Source organism: Miscanthus floridulus, chromosome 14, assembly GCF_019320115.1.
Source record: "Miscanthus floridulus cultivar M001 chromosome 14, ASM1932011v1, whole genome shotgun sequence".
Lineage (NCBI taxonomy): Eukaryota > Viridiplantae > Streptophyta > Magnoliopsida > Poales > Poaceae > Miscanthus > Miscanthus floridulus.
The window spans coordinates 42,976,788-43,000,825 of NC_089593.1; the positions used below are offsets into that span (position 1 = coordinate 42,976,788).

At 45.9% G+C, this 24,038-nt stretch overlaps 1 pseudogene; it reads right to left on the reverse strand.

Moving 5' to 3' along the window:
• Nucleotides 1-6,190, reverse strand: part of LOC136505990 (lysine histidine transporter 2-like) — a 47,799-nt pseudogene extending 41,609 nt beyond the window's left edge.
• Between the last annotated feature and the right edge of the window lie 17,848 nt (nt 6,191-24,038).

Consider the following 24,038-nt stretch of genomic DNA (forward strand, 5'->3'; position numbering starts at 1 on the left):
AATCCATGGCTTGTATAATAAACACGCTATATATTATTTGGAAACCATTGTCGTTGTCACTAAAGCTGAAAATGATCCAGCCCATCAACCGCCATATATTCATCACTATATGATATGCCATTATTCCAAGATGCAGTTTCAATAGAAGAATTTTTTCTATCTTCATAGATCAATGTTTGTTAACGAAATTTTATCCAAATATATTCATGTAGGGTCTTTTTTTTGAAGGATTTGTTGTAGGATATATAATGGTCAAATAGGAACTCAATTTTGATACCCAGTTTGTAAACTAAGCGTTTTTAGTTTATAAAAAATATCACATGTGATGATGTAAACAGTTTTGGTTGGACTTGCATGCATGGCTACAGACAAATGAAGGAAAACTTCAACGTTTCTTCATTTGTGAACTTTGAATATACAGATATAATATATTAATGTTGCTAAAGTAATATGAGCATTACATATTTTTTTCGGGAAGACTATCTTCAAACTTTATATCATAGCATCAGAGATCGCCTGTAGAAGAAAAAAATAAATTCTTATCATTTCGGAAATAGTAATGGTTATATTAGCAATAAGACACATATACTTACATTTCATAATGACTTATACTTACATTATTAACATAGAATTTTCTCATATGATGAATGACTACATGGTTCACATGGTACATAGGATCACAACATCACACACCGACACCGCCCCGGCCCGCCTCACGTCGTCGTCAGCACACCGGCCCGCCTCACGTCATCGTCGTCAGCACACCGGCCACCATGCCGACACATATATATACGTCATTTGTATTCATATGCATGTATATATACGTCGCGGAGCACCGCCGCCCTTGTTCGTCCATGCGTTTCTATGTATACGGCGGAGCACCACCGCCCTCGTTCACCCATGTGTACAGACATATATACGGCGGAGTGGAGCACCGCCACTCTTGTCACACTGCCCTTTCTCGTGGCCTAGTTGATCAACATTCGTATTATCGTTATCGTTAATGCTAAACAATCACACCAGGGTGAACCGCGCTGTTGATGTCACCGACGTGGTTCGCCCTAGTCACCGACGCAATTTGCCCTCGGCCGTTTATGTATAGCCCTAATTCGCCCTAGTACCGACGTAGTTCGTCCTAGTGTGGTGAATTGCGTCCGTGACCGAGGGGCAAGATTTAATAATGCATATTGTTCGTAGATTTTACGCATGTAAGGAAAGATTTGACGTACTATATATTGGTTTTGTTTTTTGAAGCTAGATGGCCGACCCGAGAAACATGGATGAGGAGGAGTTGATGATGAATTTGATCAACACTGGCACTCAAGTTGCCGGCAATGATGGTGCTAAAAATAACGTGCAAGAGGATGCAGATGATGGGAGTTAGTACTTAGCTCTTGAACAAAATGAGCAACAACATATTGGCCAAGTATATATTTTTTATTATTAGCTATATATATTATCATATGTCTTATGTGTGCTCATGACATTAAAAATAATATTTATGTTTTGTAGCCCTCTGGATCGACATCAACAACTACAACGAAGAGTAAAAATGTTCGAGGTCCCAAAAAGCCATTGGAGGGCCGCTTCATCATCTCGGAGTTCAATGTGGATATAGGAGAACCGGGGGGGGGGGGGGGGGGCGAATAAAATGAAATTTGTGCACCACTGTGGTTACCTTGTACAGGACCGGCTCCCGATTAGTACCCATGAATGGAAGAAGAAGACCAATGCTCCTCATATTAGTTTTGTCTCCGATCATGACAAGGCGTTAATTTAGAATGATGTCTTGGTACATTTCACGCTCCAAACAGATGGTTATGATGATATAATAGATGGTGATGAATTGAAGGAGCGAGTTAGGGATTGGGCAATGAAGAAGATGGCCACCTAGTTTCAGACTTGGAAGAAACACCTATACACGACATATGTCAAGAAGAACATAGCACCAGATTTTACTATCCCAGGCCCGATCTCAAAGCAGAGGCCCTATTGGGATGAGTTTGTACAGTACAAGACTTCAGAAGAGGGTGTGAGTCGGGTGATAAAGAACCAACGTAATGCCCAACAGAAGACATACCACCATACCTTGGGATCAGGTGGCTACCTGACTGCCATTAAGAAGTGGAACAAAATGGAAGCAGACCTTCTTGCTAAGGGTATCAGACCAGAATCACTCGAGTGGGGAGAACGTGCAAAGAATTGGTTTTTTGGTCATGGGGGAACACTAGACCAGGAGACAGGGAAGTGCGTTTATGGCGCAAGACTGCAAGAAGCAGCAGAAAGATTGTTTTATGCTCAGAGAGCTACTGCTAGTGGTGCGTTCAGGCCCAACAGAGAGAAGGATGAGCTGACATACGCCATCGGGACTATTGAACATGGTGGCCGAACTAGAAGCAAAGGAAGTGTCTCGTGGGAGCATGGATTCCCTCAGGACAGACCTTCCTACAGAAGTCACCAGAGAAAGAAGGAAGAAGAGGCACAACGGCTCCAGAGGTTGGAGGAAGCGGTGCGTGAAGCACAGGAGCGGGAAAAAAACCTTGAAGCGAGAATGCAGGAGGAAATCAGAAGGCAAGTGCAAATAGCAGTGAGTGCAAGCAAGCAGGCATTAGAGCCAGGAATCAACATTAGCCAATCTATTTAGTTGAAAAGCAGCTGCGCTTCCATGGAGATACCAAATCAAGGGGACACAGGACTATGCTTCCTTGTGGATGATGTCACTGAACCTTGTACAACGTGTGAGCTACACATTCCGAAGGAGAATTCCACAATCAAGGTGGCTATCGGTCTTGTTAATCCTATCGACCGAACCAAGACACCAAGGATTCATGGGAATATAATCCAAGAAGGGTATGCTACCATCTCGGTAGAGAAAGCTAAAAAAGGTTTTAGTGATTTGCCTCTTGACATTCCTGGAGGTGATGGTGAGAAGACAATAGGAGAAGCGAAGAAGACATTCATTCTATGGCGCAAGCGCTACATCATCATTCCAGGGATGTCGGCTCCACCTCCTCCTGAACTACCTCACCATAGGTACATGCGGATGAAAACAATACATCATTAATTTGTATTGGCTTAAATAATTAACAATCTACTCATAATAATATGTCATTCCTTTTTTTGTAGCAGATCCTCCCCCAACCTAAATCCAATTGTTCAATCGCCAGATCATCATAGTGCTCTGTACGATGACATTGTGTTGGAAGATGAGGCTGCATCCACACCATCTCCAAGGAGGTCTCCAACGCCACAGCCGCCACCTCCAAGGAGGTCTCCAACACCGCTGCCAACACCTCCAAGGAGGTCTCCAACGCCTCCCCCGCCCCCGCCTACCAAGAAGCCTAGCAAGAGGCCATCCCCTCAAACGAAGAACCAGTCCCCGCCTGCAAAGAAAGCCACCGTGAAACCAAGGGCTATTCCCAAAATAATATCTGAAGAGAAGGAAGAAGGAACTGATGCATATAAAAAAGACATGTCTAGATTCTATGACAAACTTAAAATGAATCAAGAAGCAAGGAGAAACCTGGAGAAACCGTACTTCTTCGTAGCTCCAGATATTCTAAGAAAAAAGGTGACTTCTTATCAGCAACAACAGCGGGAATCTCGTAAGCCGTCCAAATCAACGTTATTAGACTATGACCGCACTCTCTCCAAGTCAATTGAGGTGGCACAGAAAAAGAAGCGGGCAGGGAAAGGAGTTGCACAACTCGGACAACAAGCGCACCAATCAATCCCCCCGCTAGTTGTTGGTAATGAATATGGTTCGAATTTAGGATTAATGCATCAGGCAAACATACCTCCGGATGTTGATTTGGATCACCTTGGTGAATTTCTTGATGAGACTGGTCTCGACCTTTACCAGATGTTTGGTGATAGAAACATTGAGAGTGTGGCGGAGGTTGATATTTGGAAGAAAAAATTTGTACTAGGCCAGAGTCTATACAACCCTCAAGCCTTATCTGATCTGGGAACGCAAATGTACCTACTAAACAAGTGGTACATGCAGGCGTCTACCAGTGGAGACTTCTGTGTTGGTGTCAGAATTAGAGACGAACATTGGTTCCGTGGTGATGATGTTATGTATGTTGACTTTGCAGAATTTCATCAACTATGCCACCTAACCTCTCTGGACAAAGTTATCATTAGCTGCTATTGCCTATAAGTAATAATTCTTTCGATCTATTATTAAACTCATCATATGTGTGTATATGCATATAAATTATCCTAACAAGTACTATATATATGCAGATTTACAATGACAGAGCTCAGAAAGGAAGGCTGCAATGAAATTGGTTTTGTTGATCCCCATATAGTATTCAAAGACCCAATTACTCCAAAGACTAATTGGAAGTCTGAGTCAGAGAGTAACCTTATGAACTTCTTAGTGAACCAACGCCACAAGAAGGATATACTCTTTCCCTATAACTTCAAGTGAGTGTTAATCATGTCGATCATATCCTTAATGGCTCATATGTTGATTCTAGTTAATTAATGAGTGTTATGCGTTATATCCTATAAACACATGCAACAATCACTGGATATTGATGGACATCGATCTGGTGAAAAGTCACTTGATAATCTATGACTCGATGAGAAAACCACAACAAGACTACCAAGATATGATAGATATTATCCAGAGGTAATTTCGGGATCTCTAGCAACTATATATACACACAAACATGATGATTAACTATATCTGATGATGTGGCAAATTTTTTATTGGGCAGTGTTTGGAAAACCTTTATTGAGAAGCAACACATGGAAAAATGCAAAGCGCCACTTAATGTAATCCCTTTGAAAGTAAGTCCCCTGAATCACATCATCTTTATTAATTAAACATATAGCTTTCACCGGATCACCAGATTGGATGACAAATCTTTTTCTCGTAAAGTGGTGTCTGAGGCAGGAATAGGGGAACAACTACTGTGGTTACTATGTTTGCAAGTTTATCAAGGTGCTCTCCCAAAGAACTCCTACAGAGAGACTCAAAGTACGTTAAAAATACACTATATATTCATTTAATTATTATTATTGATTGTGTTACTATGTCTTTATATATATATGTACATATATTAATTTATTTTCCTTTAATTCAAACCTGTAGACTCGATGGTTGGAGGAAAAGGTCATACGGCAAGACCAAATCAAAGCAATTCAAGAGTCTATAGCTGGATTTTTTAATGAGCAGGTCATGATTCCAAGGGCGAGTTCTACTTCGACCCAACACTGCCATTGAAGCCAAGCTAGAGGATGAGAGGAAACTTGTTATGTCACAACAACTGTAATGCAATCTTTTGTAATATATGCACATGAAATAATATAATGTAAAATACACATATGCATGCATGCATGTAAATATATATATGATGCATGCATGCATATATATATATATATATTTCTATGCTTGAATTGTGTGATTTAATATGTTCATTGTGCTTGAACCGAAACATACTATATGCGCGTATAAATGTATAATTAGCGGCGTACAATACGACTTCGAAAACCTATTTTGAAAAGAAAACAAAAAAATGAAAAGAAAAGAAAAGAAAAAAGAAAAAAACCTTTAGTCCCGGTTCATATTACCAATCGGGACTAAAGGTGCCGGCCATCGTGGCATGTCAGGAGGCACCTTTAGTCCCGGTTGGTGTTACCCACCGGAACTAAAGGTCCTCCTTTAGTCCTGGTTCCTGACCCGGGACTAAAGGACCCCCCCTTTAGTCCCGGATGCTTGCTCCCGGGTGGGGAACTGGGACTAGAGGGGGTTCCCCACCGGGAGTAAAGCTCGGTTCTCTACCAGTGTAACATAGTGATCTCGAATCTCCCTCATACACAAACAAATTGCTGCTAAATAATTAAGTACATAAGTTACTTATGACAGGAATGTAGTATGTATTATTTATATGTATAACACATCAGATCAGTGGATGCATCCCGCCAGATCACGTACCATCCGAGCTTCGACATGGCGTAGGGCAGGCTGAGCACACCGGCGCCAACCATGGCCGTGACATTGTGGAAGGCAGAGTACAACCACTTGGCGTTCCTGGACGAGGTGATGGGCAGCCAGTCGTCGATGGCTTGCTCCTTCTCCGTCGACATGCTCGAGGGCGCCATTGTCTCGATCTCCGATGGATGACGACACGCCAAGGGAGGAGAGTGAGGGAGAGGAGAGAGAACGCAGTCAGTTCAGTTGGCCACAACGAGAATATATGGGATCTGGACTCTAGAGGAGTAGGGAGATCCGTGGGTAGATATATAGCCATGGCCGGAAGCGCCATGTAACACCCTGGGTGTTAGTCACAAGTTAAGCAGTGGATTTGGACTTAAGTAAACTATATCAAGCAATGATTATGATCTCTAGTTCATAATTTTGAAGTGATGACGATGGTATTGAGGTCAAACCTATGAAAATGAGCCCCAACTTAAACCTAGACAACACACCTTTGTTTACATATGGACCCTGGTGAAAATTAGGCATGAGTAATGTTAAACATGCTTATTTCAGGTACATTACATCCACATGCATCCATCTTGACATGTGGAAAAGTTTCATGAAGTTTGGAGCCAAAAAGTCACATGAAATGATAAGTTAGATTTTGCTTAAATTGCTTCATTTAGCAAATGGAAACATGGGTTGTCGACCAAACCTTACAACCTTGCTCAAACAACTCTAATTCAACTCATGAACAAAAGTCATGAAGGGTTCATATCAAGCAAATGTCAAGAAAATGCTTCTAAGTGTGGGAATAGCTAAAATTATCCTTTTCATGATATGGTTTTGACCTATGTTGACCAACTATCTGGAGTGCTTGCATGGAGTTGGACCTTAAATAAAAGTTGAAGTTTGAATGGAGTAAAACAAACTTTATTTTTGGACCAAGCCTTGATTCAACCCCTAAGTGGCTCAAACAGTGGCCTCAAGTTTGAATGCAGTGCTCCTTTTGAGCTCTCAGAAATATTCTAAGTCCCCGATTGACAACAGCGAGTTGACATGTTGGTGAATTTTTATCTTCTAAATTTGTGTGACAGCTCGATTAGATTCCTTACTGTGAGTTGGAGTACATTGTGTTGAGGAAACAACTAAACAATTCTCATCACTTTTGGAGCTCGTTTGGATGTTCAAATTGAATTTCAAAAATAGAACCTCGCACTGTTCGGTCCCTGTTTGGACTGAATGTCTGTAACCCTGAATTTCAGTTTTGGGTACTCATCTTTGGAGCTTTGTATCTTGCAAACCAAGCTGAACCAGTCTGTGATCCTTTAACCAAAGTTGCAGAGCAAGATGTGTACAACAAACTTTGTTTAAGAGTCATGAGCTAGTTTGATGCCTAGATTAGTCAAACTGAGGCCTAAAAACTGAACCCAGTGCTGTTTTGGATCTCGAAATTTTGGCCAAGTCTGGGTTAACTGAAAACTGAATTTTCAGTTTCATGAGCCCTACTTTGCAGCTCTCTATCTTCCAATATAATCTAAGTTAGACCAAAAACCTTTAAGCAAAGTTGTAGTCCCCATATAGCTCTACAACACTGTGCAATTGGTTTAGTTTTTCATCGCTCGGTTTAGGAGGTAGAGGCACGAGAAAATGAGGGTTTCAGTTGGTTTTTCAGGCGTTTTTGAATAGCCTGGAGCACTTGGATGTGGCCAACCTATATAGATGTTTGCCGCCGTGTGGCCCAAGTTGCGCCCCCACTCACCTCGGGCATGCACACGTGTAGAGGAGTTGAAGCGGACATCGCTGTCTCTCCCTTCCTCTACATTCTCTCTTTCTCCCTTGGCATTCTCCTCCTTCAGCCAGGAACGGCGACAGCAGGGAGCAGTTGCCGCTGCCACAAAAATCCACCATAGCCACCACGCTGTCCTCTAGTTCCTAGGACCAGCACCTACTCTAACCTCACCTGGACCCCCTCCTTTTTCTACTCCCTAAGCCCTAGCCTGAGCTCTAATCGGCAGCCCCCTCCTTTGTCATAGTTCATCGCTGCTAGTGCCACCTGCTGCCGTGGCTAGGTTACTGCTGGCTACAGCCGGCTGATCCAGGGCCAGGCGTGACCCAAGGCTGGCCATGGCTGGATCCTAGCGCCCCAAGTCCAACCCCGACGGTCTCCCATGCCGGCTCTATTTTAGGAAGAAGGTGAGGGACCTCGTGCAACAATTAGAACAAGTCCAAGGGCCTAACTACAAAGTCTATGACTCAGTTGAATAGTGCCTAGAAGGACCTATTCGCTGGAATCTATTTTCGTGAAAGTTCGGGGTCCTCGGTGCAAATATGTTTATCTTTTATGGCTAAAACTTTGGAAAATCATAATAAATCGTAGAAAATCATAAAATAGAAAATGGGAACTTTTTGGAATCCTTTCAAGTGGATCTATGCAGTAGAGTCATACTGTGATATGTGTTAGTAGAAAGTTTCTATTGTTTTTATTTATTCTTGCAAAGTGCTTTCAAAAATCCTTTTAAGTTGTCGGATGCATATCATGAGTTATAGAAGTCCAAAAATGGTAGTTTTAGTTGTGTTAATCTTGTGATGACATGATCTAGCTAATAAAAATATTAAATATGCTAGTTATGTACTGTTTTTATAATGTTTTGATTTAATCTTATAAAATAGGCAATTTTAGCTTGGTTTGCTTGTTATTCTCATATCAAAACTTGTGGTACTCCAATTGCTGTGAAATTTTTATAGTAGGCTACTGATACTATATGTGTGCTATGGTAAAAATTTCATGTTCATTGGATCTAGTATGATTGAGTTATTAATTTAACTAGTTTAATGCTTGATAAATAGTTTTAAATGGCTTATAAATAATTTATATGTGCAAAAATGTGAAATGTGGTTCCTTTGCCCTCGCATGGTGATAATGTGGCCTAAGAAACCCTAATATGGCTATATGTTTATAGAAAATAATGATCTTTAGATTTATTTTGTTCTCACATGTTTATTAATAATTAAGATTTGTCTTTTTCATAGCAATTAAATTATAAAACCTGAGCATGTAAGATTTATGCAGTAATCATGTTTTGTCATCATCTATCTCACATAAAAATTTGAGATCCAAATGAGATGTTTGCAACATCACCTATAATTAATATATGGTTTATATATATATAAAAGCTAATGAAAGTTTGTTAGTAGATGCTTGTGTTTATGCCATGTAATACTTCTAAGAATTGGTGCTAGATAATGTGATTGCTTGGTTATAGTTATGGCATATATAGCAACAAAATGTTAGTTGTTAACAACATAAATGATAAATGCATATAGTTGTATCTCTGTTGTTATGGCTGCATGTATAGTTTCTGTGCTGGTGATATTTTTTGTGACAGAAATAATGTTTTCTGTAGATATATTGAATACAAAAGTTGTATATAATTTACTTATCTTTCTTGTCCTAAAATTTCATGATTTTAGGCCTGCTGCTTTAGGAGTTATAGATTTTACAAGTTTATTGTCAACTTTTGCATGTGCTTTGAATAGATCTGAATGATTGCTTTGGTTGATTTATTTAAACATGGAATCATGTATTAGTGATAATATATAGTTGTAGTTCTTTTCCTAAGCTTTCCAAAATGTTAGAGAATACCTTTTTTGGTTGTCAAGAACTCCAGTTATAGCTGTTCAAAGTGGAATGGCAGATGTCTGTCCAAATCTAGACAGAGATGCCTTCATGGTGTTGTTTTGACCTTGTTAGCTGTAAAATCATCTTAAAATGATAATAATAAAGTTATAGACAACTTAATAAGCTCTACATAAAGTTAAGAATCATGTTTGTTGAATGTCTAAAACTCCAGTTATGTATTTCTGAACTTAATATCAGTTTTTGGTCCTTGGTTGTATAAGCTCTGTTTCATGATGTATCTTGACCTTGTTATTTGTTTAATCAGTTTTTGGTGTTAATAACAAAGTTTGAGATAATTTCATTAGCTTTCTAGAAAGTCTTGAATCACATTTTTTGCATGCCTAGATAAGTCAATCAACTTACTATGCAACAACACCATGAAAGAAAATCGTACGCAATCTTGGTAGCGTACTGTTTTTCCAATTGGTGTATACTTGCAACTTTTGTTGTCAATCAATTTGGACCCACGACTGTGCGTGAGTTATACCAAAGGTGACCTAAGACTACATTGTTGCAGGTATGTCTGGGTTTGTATTAGGAATAACTCCCTAGCTGGTTGGAATCGATTCAAGTCGCCGTCTCTCCCGAATAGTGAGAACTTGACTGAGCAGCGGCAACATAGCATTAATTGATGGAATTTGATGGTTATGATTAATATGGAAATGTTATACCAGCTATGGTTACTATTGCATGTTACTAAATGATATTATACATGTTTGGCAGAGGTTAGTTGCTAATCTAGAGATGAATAGCTATAATTAATTTGGTTACCAAATTATAAAATGTATAGCTCAACTAGTGGCTTTTAATGCAAAAATTTTGTCAAGCTAGCTCCACCTATAAAGCCTTGCATACTCTTTAGTGTCACTTTATTTCTAGTTTATGATGGGTAAGTCTAGCTAAGTACATTTGAGTACTCAGGGTTTATCCCACCATGTTGCAAGTGAAATTTTTGCCGTAAGGAAGATGGTGGCTACCCGCCGGTGGGCTCGGTGACTATATTTATTTCTCATCTATATGCTTTTATCAGAGGAGGTCACTTATGCTAGCAATGTATTTAGAACTTATATTAATGTAATAATTTGAGAGCTATGTTGTTTTCATTTAACCAGTTTTGAAACCCAAACTTGTACTATTATTTGTGAACCTATTTGTAATATTATTTCCGCTGCAACTCTGTGTATGTGATGTGTATTTGCTTAATCATGTGATCTTGGTTATGATGTTTCTTTACCAAGGTCCTTCGTGACACTCGACAGACTACCGGATTTATATAAGTGAAAGTATATGCGTGTCAACATGTTTAACGGGGATAGTTGTACTTGATCTTGTATAAATTGGGCGGTTCTGTCATAGCTGGCATCAGAGCAAGATCAAGCATAATACTATCATGTACTTAGTTTTCAAAACATTGATGTGTTATTTTCACATGAGCTCTTCCTTGGTTATCTCTCCATATCTAATCGGATGATCCTTATATCAGACCAAAAGTAGTAGAGCTTCCTTCTGAAGTTGCAAAGAGGATAACCTTTGAAGAACATGTCACTAACATGAACATTGGTAGACTGCAAGAGGTGATAGACAAGTGACTCTACTTGACTATCCCTATAATGATGTTGGTAATCTAGTGAGCAACTTATGTCATCCCCATTGGATCAGAAAGGTACACAACATGCAACATTGGACAAGTTATTAGTCGAGTGACAATGGATGGAGATATTATGTGCCGAGCTCATAAACCTAGGGTCCCTCACAGACTAGCTTCCGAACAAAGGCTCAGCCCAAGCAGACAACACACAACTCATGGGCTAGCCCAAGTACCTAAATGATAGGCCAGAGGGGTGATCCAATCTCTGACTGAAAGGCCTGGCTGAGGAGGAATGACACCACTTCCGACTCCGACCCATGTCACCCACCGAGGATGCGCCAAACCCCTGCTCACTGCTCTTCTCCAACTGGCGCAATCAGAGCCAACTGGGACCAACCAACTGGGGACGCCTGCTCGGTAAGGACCAGGAAACAGACGGAGAAAGTAAGGCAGGGCACACAAGTCAAACCGAAATACCGAGGACCATACCCTGTACACCTACAAAAATAGTACTCTGTGACCTCCCTGGCACGACAGAATCCAAGTAGTATTGTAGAAGCTGACATTTTCCTATACAGTATTATGGGCGCCATTAACTCCCATACAGTAAGGCTCCCCCCACATGCCTCTAGGCATCGATAGTGTTGTGGGCGCTAGCATTTACCGTACCAGGCGAACATGGTAAAAACCCCTTCCACGCCTACGAGTATCAACAGTGTGGCAGGCGCCAACGCCTGCCATACCCGAAAAAGACAACACGACCTCCCACATGCATCTAACATACAATAGTATTATGGGCGCCTACCATCATCCTGTACCTACCAGCATGAGCAACAAGGCTTAGTAGCATACGTACTCTCTCTCTCTCTCACTTGTAAGGCCATCCCCTTCATCTATAAAAGGGGATGCACTCTCTCCCAACAGGTAGATTCATTAGATTGATCAAGTTCACTAGTACACAACAGCAGAACCACCAGGTTCAAACCACGAGCACACGCTTGAATACTTAGCACATAGCGGGGCTCCCGTCACTCTCGATCCCTCTAACCATAGTCCGACCGGACCTCTTGTACCCCCCATCTTTCTCCTTCTCGTTTGTAACCCACTGCAAACTTCGAGCACCTAGGCTTAGGAATAAAGTCATCAACCGACTCAAACTGGACATAGGGCACGTTGCCTGAACCAGTATAAACCCTATGTCATTGAGTGCTAGGCCACCTCCGATCACAACGTACAGCAAAACTACAAATATTTACATGTTGGTCACTTTCTGCACCGATAGTTGGCGCCGTCCGTGGGGAAGACGATGTACGTTCAACACTTTTGGTCATCAGATGGCCCACTTTTCCACCACCTTCTCCATGGTGGGCTCAAGCGATACTACTCGCTTTGGCTCACTAGAGTTTCCCGCACTCCCACCTATTGGGATGTGGGTTCCACCCATCTTCGAGCCATCTCAGGCCTTCCTCTTCGGAAGCCTAGACTTTGTCGCTGACTGGCTCAACATACTACACCTCCATGAGGAGGCACTCATTCTGGTGCCCATCGAAACCATCGGCTTAGGGACGCACGATGACTTCAACGACGAGGCATCTACGCTTCATTCCGAGCAAACTCTCTGCTCAAACCCCACTATGAGTAATATGCATACTATTATTTACTCTCTATTTACTATCACCCGCCGATTATTCGGAGGGACCATTTGACCGCACCACGAACACCGTATGATTGGTTCCCCTATGGCCTCGTGTCTCCTATAGATGCATGTGCTTAGGGGCTCCGAAGGACGTTGGCGCCATCCCCTCTCACATCTGAATTCATGGGAATGGTGAGCTATGCTCCTACCACTTTCCACAAACTCCTAAATGACAAGGGTGAGAGCGGTGGCTCCAGCATCGACAACGTGGCACCTAGCCACCGTCTGTCTTGGGAGTGCACTATGGCGGACACTCCAAGATAGCCACCTGTGGTTGCGGAGTCTATGCAGACTCACACCCCTCCAGACCTGCGTGCCGAGGCCCTCGTGTTTGCTCAAGAGCACACCGAGGAACAACGACAACGATGGCAGAACCAATCACCGCCTACGCCGGCGCGCTCGGTGTGGCACGTTGCACCCCATGCGCATGTCCCGGTAGGTGGCGCCTAGGGTCGTGCCCGCCAGGTCCAACACGACATCATGAACAAGGGGAACGATCCCTCATAGTTTGCTTGGGCTAGCCAGAACATCGCTGCTATGGCAATGCTTCTGCGCGGCATTCCCAAGCCCATCGACCCCTAGGAGCGAGCGGTCTACCAGGTCCTTCGAGTGCTAGTAGAAGCCGCTGCCATTCAACAGGTAGAAAGCTCTGCATCATGACTTCGACATGCGCCTTCTTGCCCCACTAGAGGAGTGGGGACGCGCTCGATGGATCGCTCCATCCGCTCGCTGCTACAGTCACCAAGTGTGGCTTGGGAGGCAGCAGCCGCGCCGTGGTTCGACTTGGCGCCTACTCTACACCGACCACTGGTACGCGAATGGCCCAATCCACACCAAGAAACTCACAGCATCATTAGCAACCAGCATTAAGCCTAGCATGATGATGACGTCCACCGAGCGGCGATGAGGGCAGGTGACACGGGTCCTAGCCAAACCATCAAGGGGAGCAGTAAAACACGCCCTAGGCATGGTCGATGGCTAGATGACTAGAGTCCTAGCCCTGAGGGACTGGGACCACGGGCCTTTGACCAGTGTATCTAGAGAGCACCATTCCCACATCGCTTCTGACTGCCCACAAACATCACCAAGTACACCAGGGAGACAAACCCTAGTATTTGGCTCAAAGATTTCTGGCTCGCCTACCGAGCTGGAGGGGTGGATTATGACTATTTCATCATTTAGTATCTCCCCATCTGCGTGGTGGAACATGTTCAGGCATGGCTTGAATTCCTCCCGCACGACATCATCCGCAACTAGGTGAACCTCAAGAGGGTCTTCATTGAAAATTTCTAGGGGACGTATGTCCTCCCTAGAAACTCCTAGGACCTCAAGAGCTGCCAATAGGAGCCCACCAAGTCCCTGCAGGATTTCATCTATAGATTCTCCCAATGATGCAACTCCCTCCCTGATGTCATCGATCGGACGTCATCAGCGCATTCCTCTCTGGGATGACTTGCGAGTCCCTGATCCACAAGCTTGGCTGCTTGAAGCCCCGTACCACCCGTGACCTGCTCAATGTCACCACTAACCATGCCTCTAGCAAGGAGGTGGTTAGAGCAGTCTTCAATGGAGGTCAGGACAAAGGCAAGGCCAAGCACATGGACCAAGACGATGGCCCCTCCACATAGAGGGGCAAGAAGAACAAAAAAGATTGATGCCGATCGGACAACACCGCGTTGGTTGCCGCGGCTGATCACATAGGCAAGCAACCCCAACAGGGACTGCCTGACCACTTCAACAAGCTCATGGACAACCCATGCACCAACCATGCCTACCCCATCAAACACCTCTACAAGGACTGCGAGCTCCTCAAACGTTCCCTATGACAGGCCAATGGGCTAAAAGAAGGAGACGACAAAGAGGTGGCAGCCAAGAAAGGAGGTGCGGTGGGCAAGGATGGAGATGGCTTACCCGACCCTAAGGAATGCATCATGATCATTCATGGATACAATGCCATCTAGTCTAAGCACCAGTATAAGGTGCGCTATAGGGAGGCATGCGCCACCGAGATGGCCGTCCCCTCCTTCCTTAGCTGGTCGGAATCTCTGATCACCTTCGATCAAAGGGACCATCCCTCCCATGTCGCGAGACTAGGATGTTACCCACTCATCATCGACCCCATCGTCCTCAAGAAGCGCCTCACCAAGGTGCTGATGGATGGAGGCAGTGGCGTCAACATCCTCTACGTAGACACCCTCGACGCCATGCGCATCCCTCGGTCAGAACTCCACCTAGCGGGCTCTCCCTACCACAGGGTATTCTAGGGAGCACAGGCATACCTGCTTGGGCAGATTGACCTACCTGTCATGTTTGGCAACTGGGCCAACTTCCGCTCGAAGGTCCTCACCTTCGAAGTGGTGGACTTTCTAGGGCCCTACCATGCCTTCTTAGGGTGGCCATGCTACGCCAAATTCATGACAATCCCCAATTACACCTACCTCAAGCTAAAGATGCTGAGACCGAACGGCGTCATCACCATGAGCAGTGCCTTTTTGCATGCCTTCACGTGCGACCACAAGCACTTTGAGCTCGCGACCACGGTCATCAACTCTTCTAAGCTTCCGTGGCTCGAGGAGTCATCGAACCCAGTAGTCCCATACTGCAACAAACCAAACTCCTCAACGACCTTCCACCCGCTCGAGGAAACCAAGGCAGTGGGAATCGACCCCACCAACCCAACCAAAATTGTGTAGATCGAGACCCAGCTCCAGGCCAAATAGGAATGCAAGCTCATTGATTTCCTACACACCAATCGTGATGTCTTTGTATGGAAGCCATCCAACATGCCGGGCATACCATGGGACGTCACCGAGCACATGCTGCGCCTCATCCTAGGCTCAAAGCCCACTAAGCAACGCCAACGCCATTTCGATGATGAAAGGCATAGGGCCATAGGTGAAGAAATCGCCAAACTCCTGGTAGCCGGATTTATTAGAGAGGTATTCCACTCTGACTAGCTTGCCAATCCCATTCTTGTTAAAAAGAAGATCAAGAAATGGAGAATGTGCGTTGATTATACTGGCCTCAACAAAGCGTGTCCAAAGGATCACTTTCCTTTGCTGTGCATAGACCAGATAGTTGACTCCACCTCAGGTTGCGAGATCCTCTCCTTTCTGGATGCCTACTCGAGCTATCACCAGATCGCGATGAAAGAGTCTGATCAGCTTGGAACCTCATTAATCACCCTGTATGGTTCGTACTGCTACGTAACCATGCCTTTCGGCCTAAAAATGCTGGTGCCACCTACCAAAGATGCATGCAGCAATGTTTCACCGACCAAATCGACCCCCTCAATCAGCCTGATCAAGTCGAGCGGCCAAGATAAAAAATCGCCATCTATGTTGATGACATAGTGGTCAAAATGGCTCAAGCTTATGACCTGATCGCAAACTTGGCCACAATGTTCGCCAACCTTCGATGGTTCAACATTAGATTGAATCCCGAGAAATGCATTTTTGGGGTTCCGAAGGGGAAGCTGCTAGGATACATTGTGTTCGAGCACGACATCAAGGCCAACATCAAAAAAATCATGGCCATTTCCAACATGGGCCCCATATGCAATGTCAAGGGTGTGCAAAGGCTCACCGGCTGTCTGGCCGCTCTGAGTCGGTTCATCTCTCGGCTAGGCAAATGAGAGATGCCACTCTACAAGCTCCTCAAAAATACAGACGCCTTCATCTAGACTGAGGAAGCTCAACAGGCTCTAGAGAGCCTCAAAGTCTCCCTGATGTTGGCCCCAATCCTCATTGCTCTAGAAAGAGGAGAACCCCTCCTCTAAGTCATGGCCAGCAACCACGTGGTAAGTGCCACCCTGGTCGTCGAAAGGGAGGAATCGGGACACCACCTTAAGGTCCAGCGGCCCATATACTTCGTTGGGGAGGTACTCATTGACCCCAAGGTCTGGAACCCCTAGGTGTAGAAGCTCCTATACGCTGTGCTGATGGTGACCCGAAAGCTCCTACACTACTTCACTGGCCATGAAGTTGTGGTCGTCACTTCATACCTGCTCGGAGACATCGTCCGCAACCACGATGTCGCGGGATGGATCTCCAAGTGGGCACTTGAACTCATGGGCCATGACATCAGGTATATCCCTCATACCACCATTAAGTCTCAAGCTCTCATGGATTTTGTTGCTGAATGGACGGAGGACTAGCTACCGACCCCAGACGTCACCCACGAGTACTAGACAATATACTTCGACGGGTCTGTCATGGTGCCTGGATCGGGGGCTAGAGTGGTTCTGATCTCCCTAGATGGGAGTAGGCTCTGCTACGCCATCCGCCTCCACTTTTTAGCCTCAAACAACACCATAGAGTACGAGGCCCTCATCAATAGACTATGCATCGCCATTGAACTTGGTGCTACATGATGCTACGTTCATGGCGACTCAGAGCTGGTCGTCGATCAGGTCATGAAGGAGTCCTCTTACAAAAGCCCCCTCATGGTGGCATACTGCCAAGTGGTGCGTAAGCTCAAGGACAAATTCTAGGGAATCAAGCTGCATCATGTCCTCCGAAAGGACAACGATGCCATCGATTTTCTCACAAAATTGGCCGTCAGGCGGGATCTAGCCCTAAGCAGGGTCTTCATTAATGATCTCCATGAGCCATCCACCCATGTCCTAGAAGGTCCAATCCAGACACCCCAACGCCAAGCCAGTGCCTGGGGGCTTCGACCCCGACGCCAAGCCGGTGCTCGGGGGCTCTGACCCTAGTGCCTCTATGGTGACATCACCCGCTGACATCATTGTATTGGCACTCGATCAAACCAACTAGCGAGCACTGCTACTCGCCTACCTCCTCGAGGAGGTTCTTTCACCCAAAAGGACTGAAGCCCAACAGATCGCTCAATGCGCCAAGACCTTCATCGTGCTTAGTGATGAACTCTACAAACAAAGTCCATCAGGGGTGCTCATGAAGTGCATCCCCACCAACCAAGGGAAGCAGCTCCTCCTCAAGGTCCATGCTGGGATCTACGGACATCATGTGGCCCTGAGGTCGCTGGTTGGAAAAGCCTTTTGCCAAGGTTTTTATTGGCCCACCGCACTACGAGATGCAGAGGAGGTCGTACGCATGTGTGAGGGATGCCAATTCTATGCTCGACAAACTCATTTGCCAGCACATGAACTTCAAACCATTCCCATCACCTAGCCATTCGTAGGTCTAGGGCCTCGATATGGTAGGACCCCTCAAAAAGGGCCCAGGCGTCTTCACTCACCTACTCATAGCAGTCGACAAGTTCACCAAGTGGATAGAGGCCAAGCCCATCACCAACATCTGCTCGGAAGAGGTGGTCAAATTCTTCCTCAATATCATCTACCAGTTCGGCGTTCCTAACTATATCATCACTGACCATAGGACTAACTTCACCAAAAAGAAGTTCCTAGACTTTAGTAATGGATATGGCATCAGGATCGACTAGGCCTCGATCGGACACCCACGTACTAACGGTCAGGTCGAGTGTGCCAATGGCATGGTCCTCCAAGGACTTAAGCCATGTATCTTTGACTGACTCAACAAGTACGCCGAATGATGGGTTGCAGAGGTCCAGCGATCCTCTAGAGCCTGAGAATGACCCTAAACTGATCCACAGGGTTCACAACCTTCTTCCTGGCCTACGAAGCTGAAGTAGTACTGCCCTCCAACCTTGACCATGGTGCCCCAAGAGTGAAGGCTTTCGACCATGACCGAGCCACGGAGGCTTAGCAAGACGTAGTTGACCTACTCGAGGAGGCCCGTGAGACCACCGTTATCCACTCCGCTCACTACCAGCAAACTCTCCATAGGTACCACTAAAGGAAGATCAAGGGGAGGATCCTCGAAGTCGGTGATCTCAAATTCAGGAGGACCCAGTCAACGAAAGAAAAACACAAACTCTCCCCACCATGGGAAGGACCCTATACGGTAACCGAAGTGATCCGACCGGGCGCCTACCGACTGGAGGACAACAACAGCAACATTCTCACCAACACTTGGAACATTGAACAGCTATGTCATTTTTCTCCTAAATTTGGTCTTACCACTTTTTGGTCAAACACTTGCTCCTATAAAGCACCCTAGCCTGAACACTTTCAGCCCAGGTCGCTCGGGGGCTCCATGAGGGTACTACACTAAATACTACCTCTCTTTTTTACTATCACATTGTAACAACCATGTCCCTAAACGGAAGTATGTTCCATTCCTTTGATTACCCTATGTAACTTTGTTCTTACTCCTAACTGAACGCACCCTACCATGACCTACGGTTACGAGCAACCGAGCCCATGGGCCATGCCTAGGTTCTTAAAAACTGTAGCCTATGGAACTAATGAGCAGGTGCGAAAAAGAAAGCACAAAAATAAAAGCTATGCTAGGATAAAAACAAGGAACGGATAGTGATTCTATCACAAAAATAGAACTGATGTATTCATTGATACAAAAAACTGTTCACCATGGGGACTCACCCACGAACTCAACTATTACATTTTCTAACTACTTCTACTCCAAATACTACTGCGGCCGCTCGACGACATCGCCTGACGCCAAACGAGAGGCCATGGCACACCCCGCCGGACATAACCACCGCCACAAGGGCCCTGACCGGTTCTGCTCCCTCAACTTTGGCGAGCACAATGGGTACGTCAAGGGACCCACCTGGTTTAGCTTTCTCGACTTTGGCGAGCGCAATGGGTACCTCAAGGGCATCGCACCCATAGATGCTCAGTAGAAGAGCATGGAGCTCTAGACCTGCTCATGCAGTCAAGGCAGCTCCTGGGCAGTGATGCTGCCACCGAGGTATGGCCACCATGGCTGGAAGAGATCTCATCAAACTTTATGAACTAGCCAACCTAAGCAGCTGTAGGCACGGAACCCTCCACTAGCACGATCCTAGGCAACTTCCCCTCCAACAAGGCTCGCCCGGTGAAGATCCACCGAAAAGAATCCACACACAGATCCATCCCAAAAAAGGCCTTGCAGATGAATCCAGCACGCCACCTCCTTCGGCGGAAGCCGTCCCTTCTTAGGCAAAGATGGCCAGCACCGCCTTGGGCAGCCTCTAGCTCGACATTGTGCTTCAGATTCACAAAAGGATCTATAAGCCCCCCCTCGCTTACCCTCTCTCTCACTTAGGAACCACCGTGGCATACAAGCACTCTCAATGAGGAGGAAGAAGGAGGAGAGGCAATAGTTGGAGAATAGGCAAAGGACTATGACGAAAAGCCCTCTCCTTCCCCCTATTTAAAGAGGAAACATGAGAGCTAAAGAAGGGGAAAAAGGATCAGAGCGAAAAACTCTCTCCCTTCCCTCATTCAATGCGGACGGGAAACGATGGGACACGCTCTGACTGATGGGACGCACACTAATCGACGGAACGGCACCTGGTCAGACGAGACGTGGCCTGGGTATGGCCCACCACTACCACACGCTGGGCAGAGGCACCAAAGTGCCACCACTCATAGGTGGCCCTTCGCCTTCCTAGGTTGTACTTGAAAAAACCCAAACAATGGGATCTCCACTAGGAGAGACCATCGTACTTCCTAAGTCGATCGAACGGCTCAAGAAAACACCAAAAGATAGGTAAGGAGCAAAGGGATGCCCCATGAAGGTCATGCTGGCTCTGTCACGAACGATGAGCACAGGTCTCGATCGAACATCTCTGATTGGAGCTCTTCAAACCCCGTCACTCGAGTCATCAAGGTAACCTTACAAACCCCCACTATTTCTTTATAATCATTCATACATCCATACACGCATTCATTCCATATACCCATGCCCCCCCAACCAATTTGGGACCTAAATCGGCCAGGGGCTCGAGAACTAAGGCATCGCACATGCGGCGAAATGCATCACAATGCTCCATGTTGCATCACGAAGCGGCAGTTGCATTAATCAAACATGAGCAACGACCGACTGGGCTTCGAAGGCTAGCCCACAAAGGGCTCGAGGCCGCCTCACATTAAATAGAGCTAGGGGAGAAAACATGGATGAGCCCCATGTGGCCCTAGCCCAGTCTGCCCCGAAGCGGCCAGGGTCATCTTAACCTTCTCATTCGATCCTAAACCTCTACCAAACCCATAGAATCTCCATCGAAGGGGAGGCCAGCGGGCCACCCGGGTCGGTCTCTGAAATGACCCAGGCATCTACCGGGTTGCAGGTAAAGGAGCAGTGGAATGTGACAAGAGGGCTATGCTAACCCTATCTCGAATGATGAACCTAGATTGTTAGCGAGCTCATTGAGCACATCACTCGAGCTTGAGCGATCGAAGCAAGCGACAAAGCTCAGCCCCTATGGTTGTGAAAAACCAAGGATGGGGCAATGCACACAACTCAAACCGACCCCTACCAAGGCCCAACAGGGCTCAGGGGCACAAGACACCAAAACACCTAGGTCTGTGACCCCAAACTCACCCCATCCCTCGGCTATGCTTTGACTGCACACCAAACGCCTAGGTCTGTGACCCCGAACTCATGCCATCCCTCAGCTACTCTTCAACTACACACCAAACGCCTAGGTCTGTGACCCCAAACTCGCCCCATCCATTGACTATGCTTTGACTGCACACCAAACACCTAGGTCTACAACCCTAAACTCGCCCCATCCCTCGGCTATGCCTCGACTACACACCAAAATGCCTGGGTCTATGACCCCGAACTCACCCCATTAGGATCCGCGAGCTCCGTCTCACCCGATCCCTAAACTAACTCGCTCAATCCCATGGCGCGCACCGATGCTAGGATCCATGACACAAACTAGCCCGATCCCACGACGCACACCGACGCCAAGATCCATGACTCCAACTCGCCTGATCCCACGGCGCGCACCGATGCTAGGATCCATGACTCCAACTCGCCCGATCCCATGGCACGCACCGACACCAGGATCTATGACTCCAACTCGCCCAATCCCACAACGCACACCGACGCCTTGGTTGACGACTTTGTCTCGACTAAAAAACATGCACACACGCCCACTAACAAAACCCCCCAGATGATTCTGCCTGAAATGCTCAGGGGCTTAGGGGCTACACCCGCGGGTGCGCTCGCACACACCGCTGGTGAAACAAAAAACTTCCCCCACTAGCAACACAAAAATCCCCCAAACGATTCTACCTGAATCATTCGGGGGCTCAGGGGCTCCTGTCGGGTTCATAAACCTGGGGTCCCTCATGGATTGGCTTCCCAACAAAGGCTCAGCACAAGTAGACAACACACAACTCATGGGTCGGCCCAAGTACCTAAACGACAGGCCAGTGGGGTGATCCAATCTCCAACCGAAAGGCCTGGTCAAGGAGGAATGACACCCGCTTTCGACTTCGGCCCGCCTCTCTGACTGGAGCGCTCGCTTCGGTCTCTAGCCCACCTCTGGATGGCCTCTCTGACCGGAAGGCCTAGCCAGACACTGCTTTCGACTCCGACCCGCATCTCCAACCAGGGATGCGCCAAACCCCTACTCACTGCTCTTCTTCGACTGGCGCAATCAGAGCCAACTGGGACCAACCGACTAGGGACGCCCGCTCAGTAAGAACTAGGAAACGGACAAAGAAAGTAAGGCAGGGCGCACAAGTCAAACTGAAATACCAGGGACCATACCCTATACACCTATAGAAATAGTACTTTGTGACCTCCCTGGTATGACAGAATCCAAGCAGTATTGTAGGCACCGACATTTTCCTGTATAGTATTATGGGCGCCATTAACTCCCATACGGTAAGGCTCCCCCCACATACCTCTGGGCATCGACAGTGTTGCGGGCGCCGACATTTACCGTACTAGGCGAACATGGTAAAAACCCCTTGCACGCCTCCGGGTATCAACAGTATGGCAGGCGCCGACATCTGTCATACCCTAAGAAGACAACACGACCTCCCACGTGCATATAACAATAGTATTGTGGGCACCTACCATCATCCTGTACCCGTTGGCGTGGGCAACAAGGCTTAGTAGCATATGTACTCTCTCCCTCTCACTTATAAGGCCATCCCCTTCATCTATAAAAGGGGATGCGCTCTCTCCCAACAGGTAGATTCATTAGATCGATCAAGTTCACTAGTACACAACATCAAAACCACCAGGTTCAAACCATGAGCACATGCTCGAATACTTAGCACATAGCGAGGCTCCCATCACGCTCGGTCCCTCTAACCAGAGTCCGACTAGACCTCTTGTACCCCCCATCTTTCTCCTTCTCGTTTGTAACCCCACTGCAAACTTTGAGCACCTGGGCTTAGGAATAAAGTCAACGACCGACTTAAACTGGACATAGGGCACGTTGCCTGAACTAGTATAAACCCTGTGTCATTGAGTGCGAGGCCACCTTCGATCACAACGTACGGCAAAACTACAAATATTTATGTGTTGGACACTTTCTGCACCGACATTATATGTTGTAATCGGTCACCTGGTACTCATGAGCTTCCTATCCAAGTTCTCAATCTCTAGGTGCATAAGGATCAGTGTCACCCCTTTTCTGCTGATTTCCATGGTGATTGACTGTTTGCACATCAACTACAATTGTTGCCGTCAAAAAGAAGTTTTGAAGCTTTTTAAGTGTTCAGAGGCAACTAATTAGTTACCAGTAGAAAGGTTAATTACTAGCTAGGTAATGACTCTTTGGTAGCTCCGAAGGCTATGTCTCACAAAACAATGTTAAGCAAAGAAACAGCAAAGCCGGTCAGCAATGCAAGTCTTGCTTTCTTCTTCAAACCCTGTGGATCAAGTCAATTTCCATCTTGAACAACCACACAGATAGTACAATATGCTGTATCAGCTAAGTAAAGAGCTTGAGAGAGCACGTCCTTAGTTGAGGACAGTGTTACTATGCATATGTGCTGCAAAAGGATTTGTTCAGCACTCTATTGGATGAAGCACAGAAGGGTAGTTGGAAATGGTCCCTTATCTTGTAGGACTACCCCTGCACGTGAAGTATGCATTGTGCCCAGCAAAAATAGCCCACCAGTCCAATGCTTGTGCATCGTTGAGCTGGTGCCTAAATCAGCCGTTGAAGTTGTTCCCCAAGAAGCATATGAGGAAAACCCTAGCCTCCATCTCAACGAGAAATCTACCGCTGTCATAAAAATAGTTAAATACTATGAACACACTTCCCATTGTGTAAATCAAAGGTAAAGAAGAGCGGGAAATCTGTCGAGATTTCATGACAC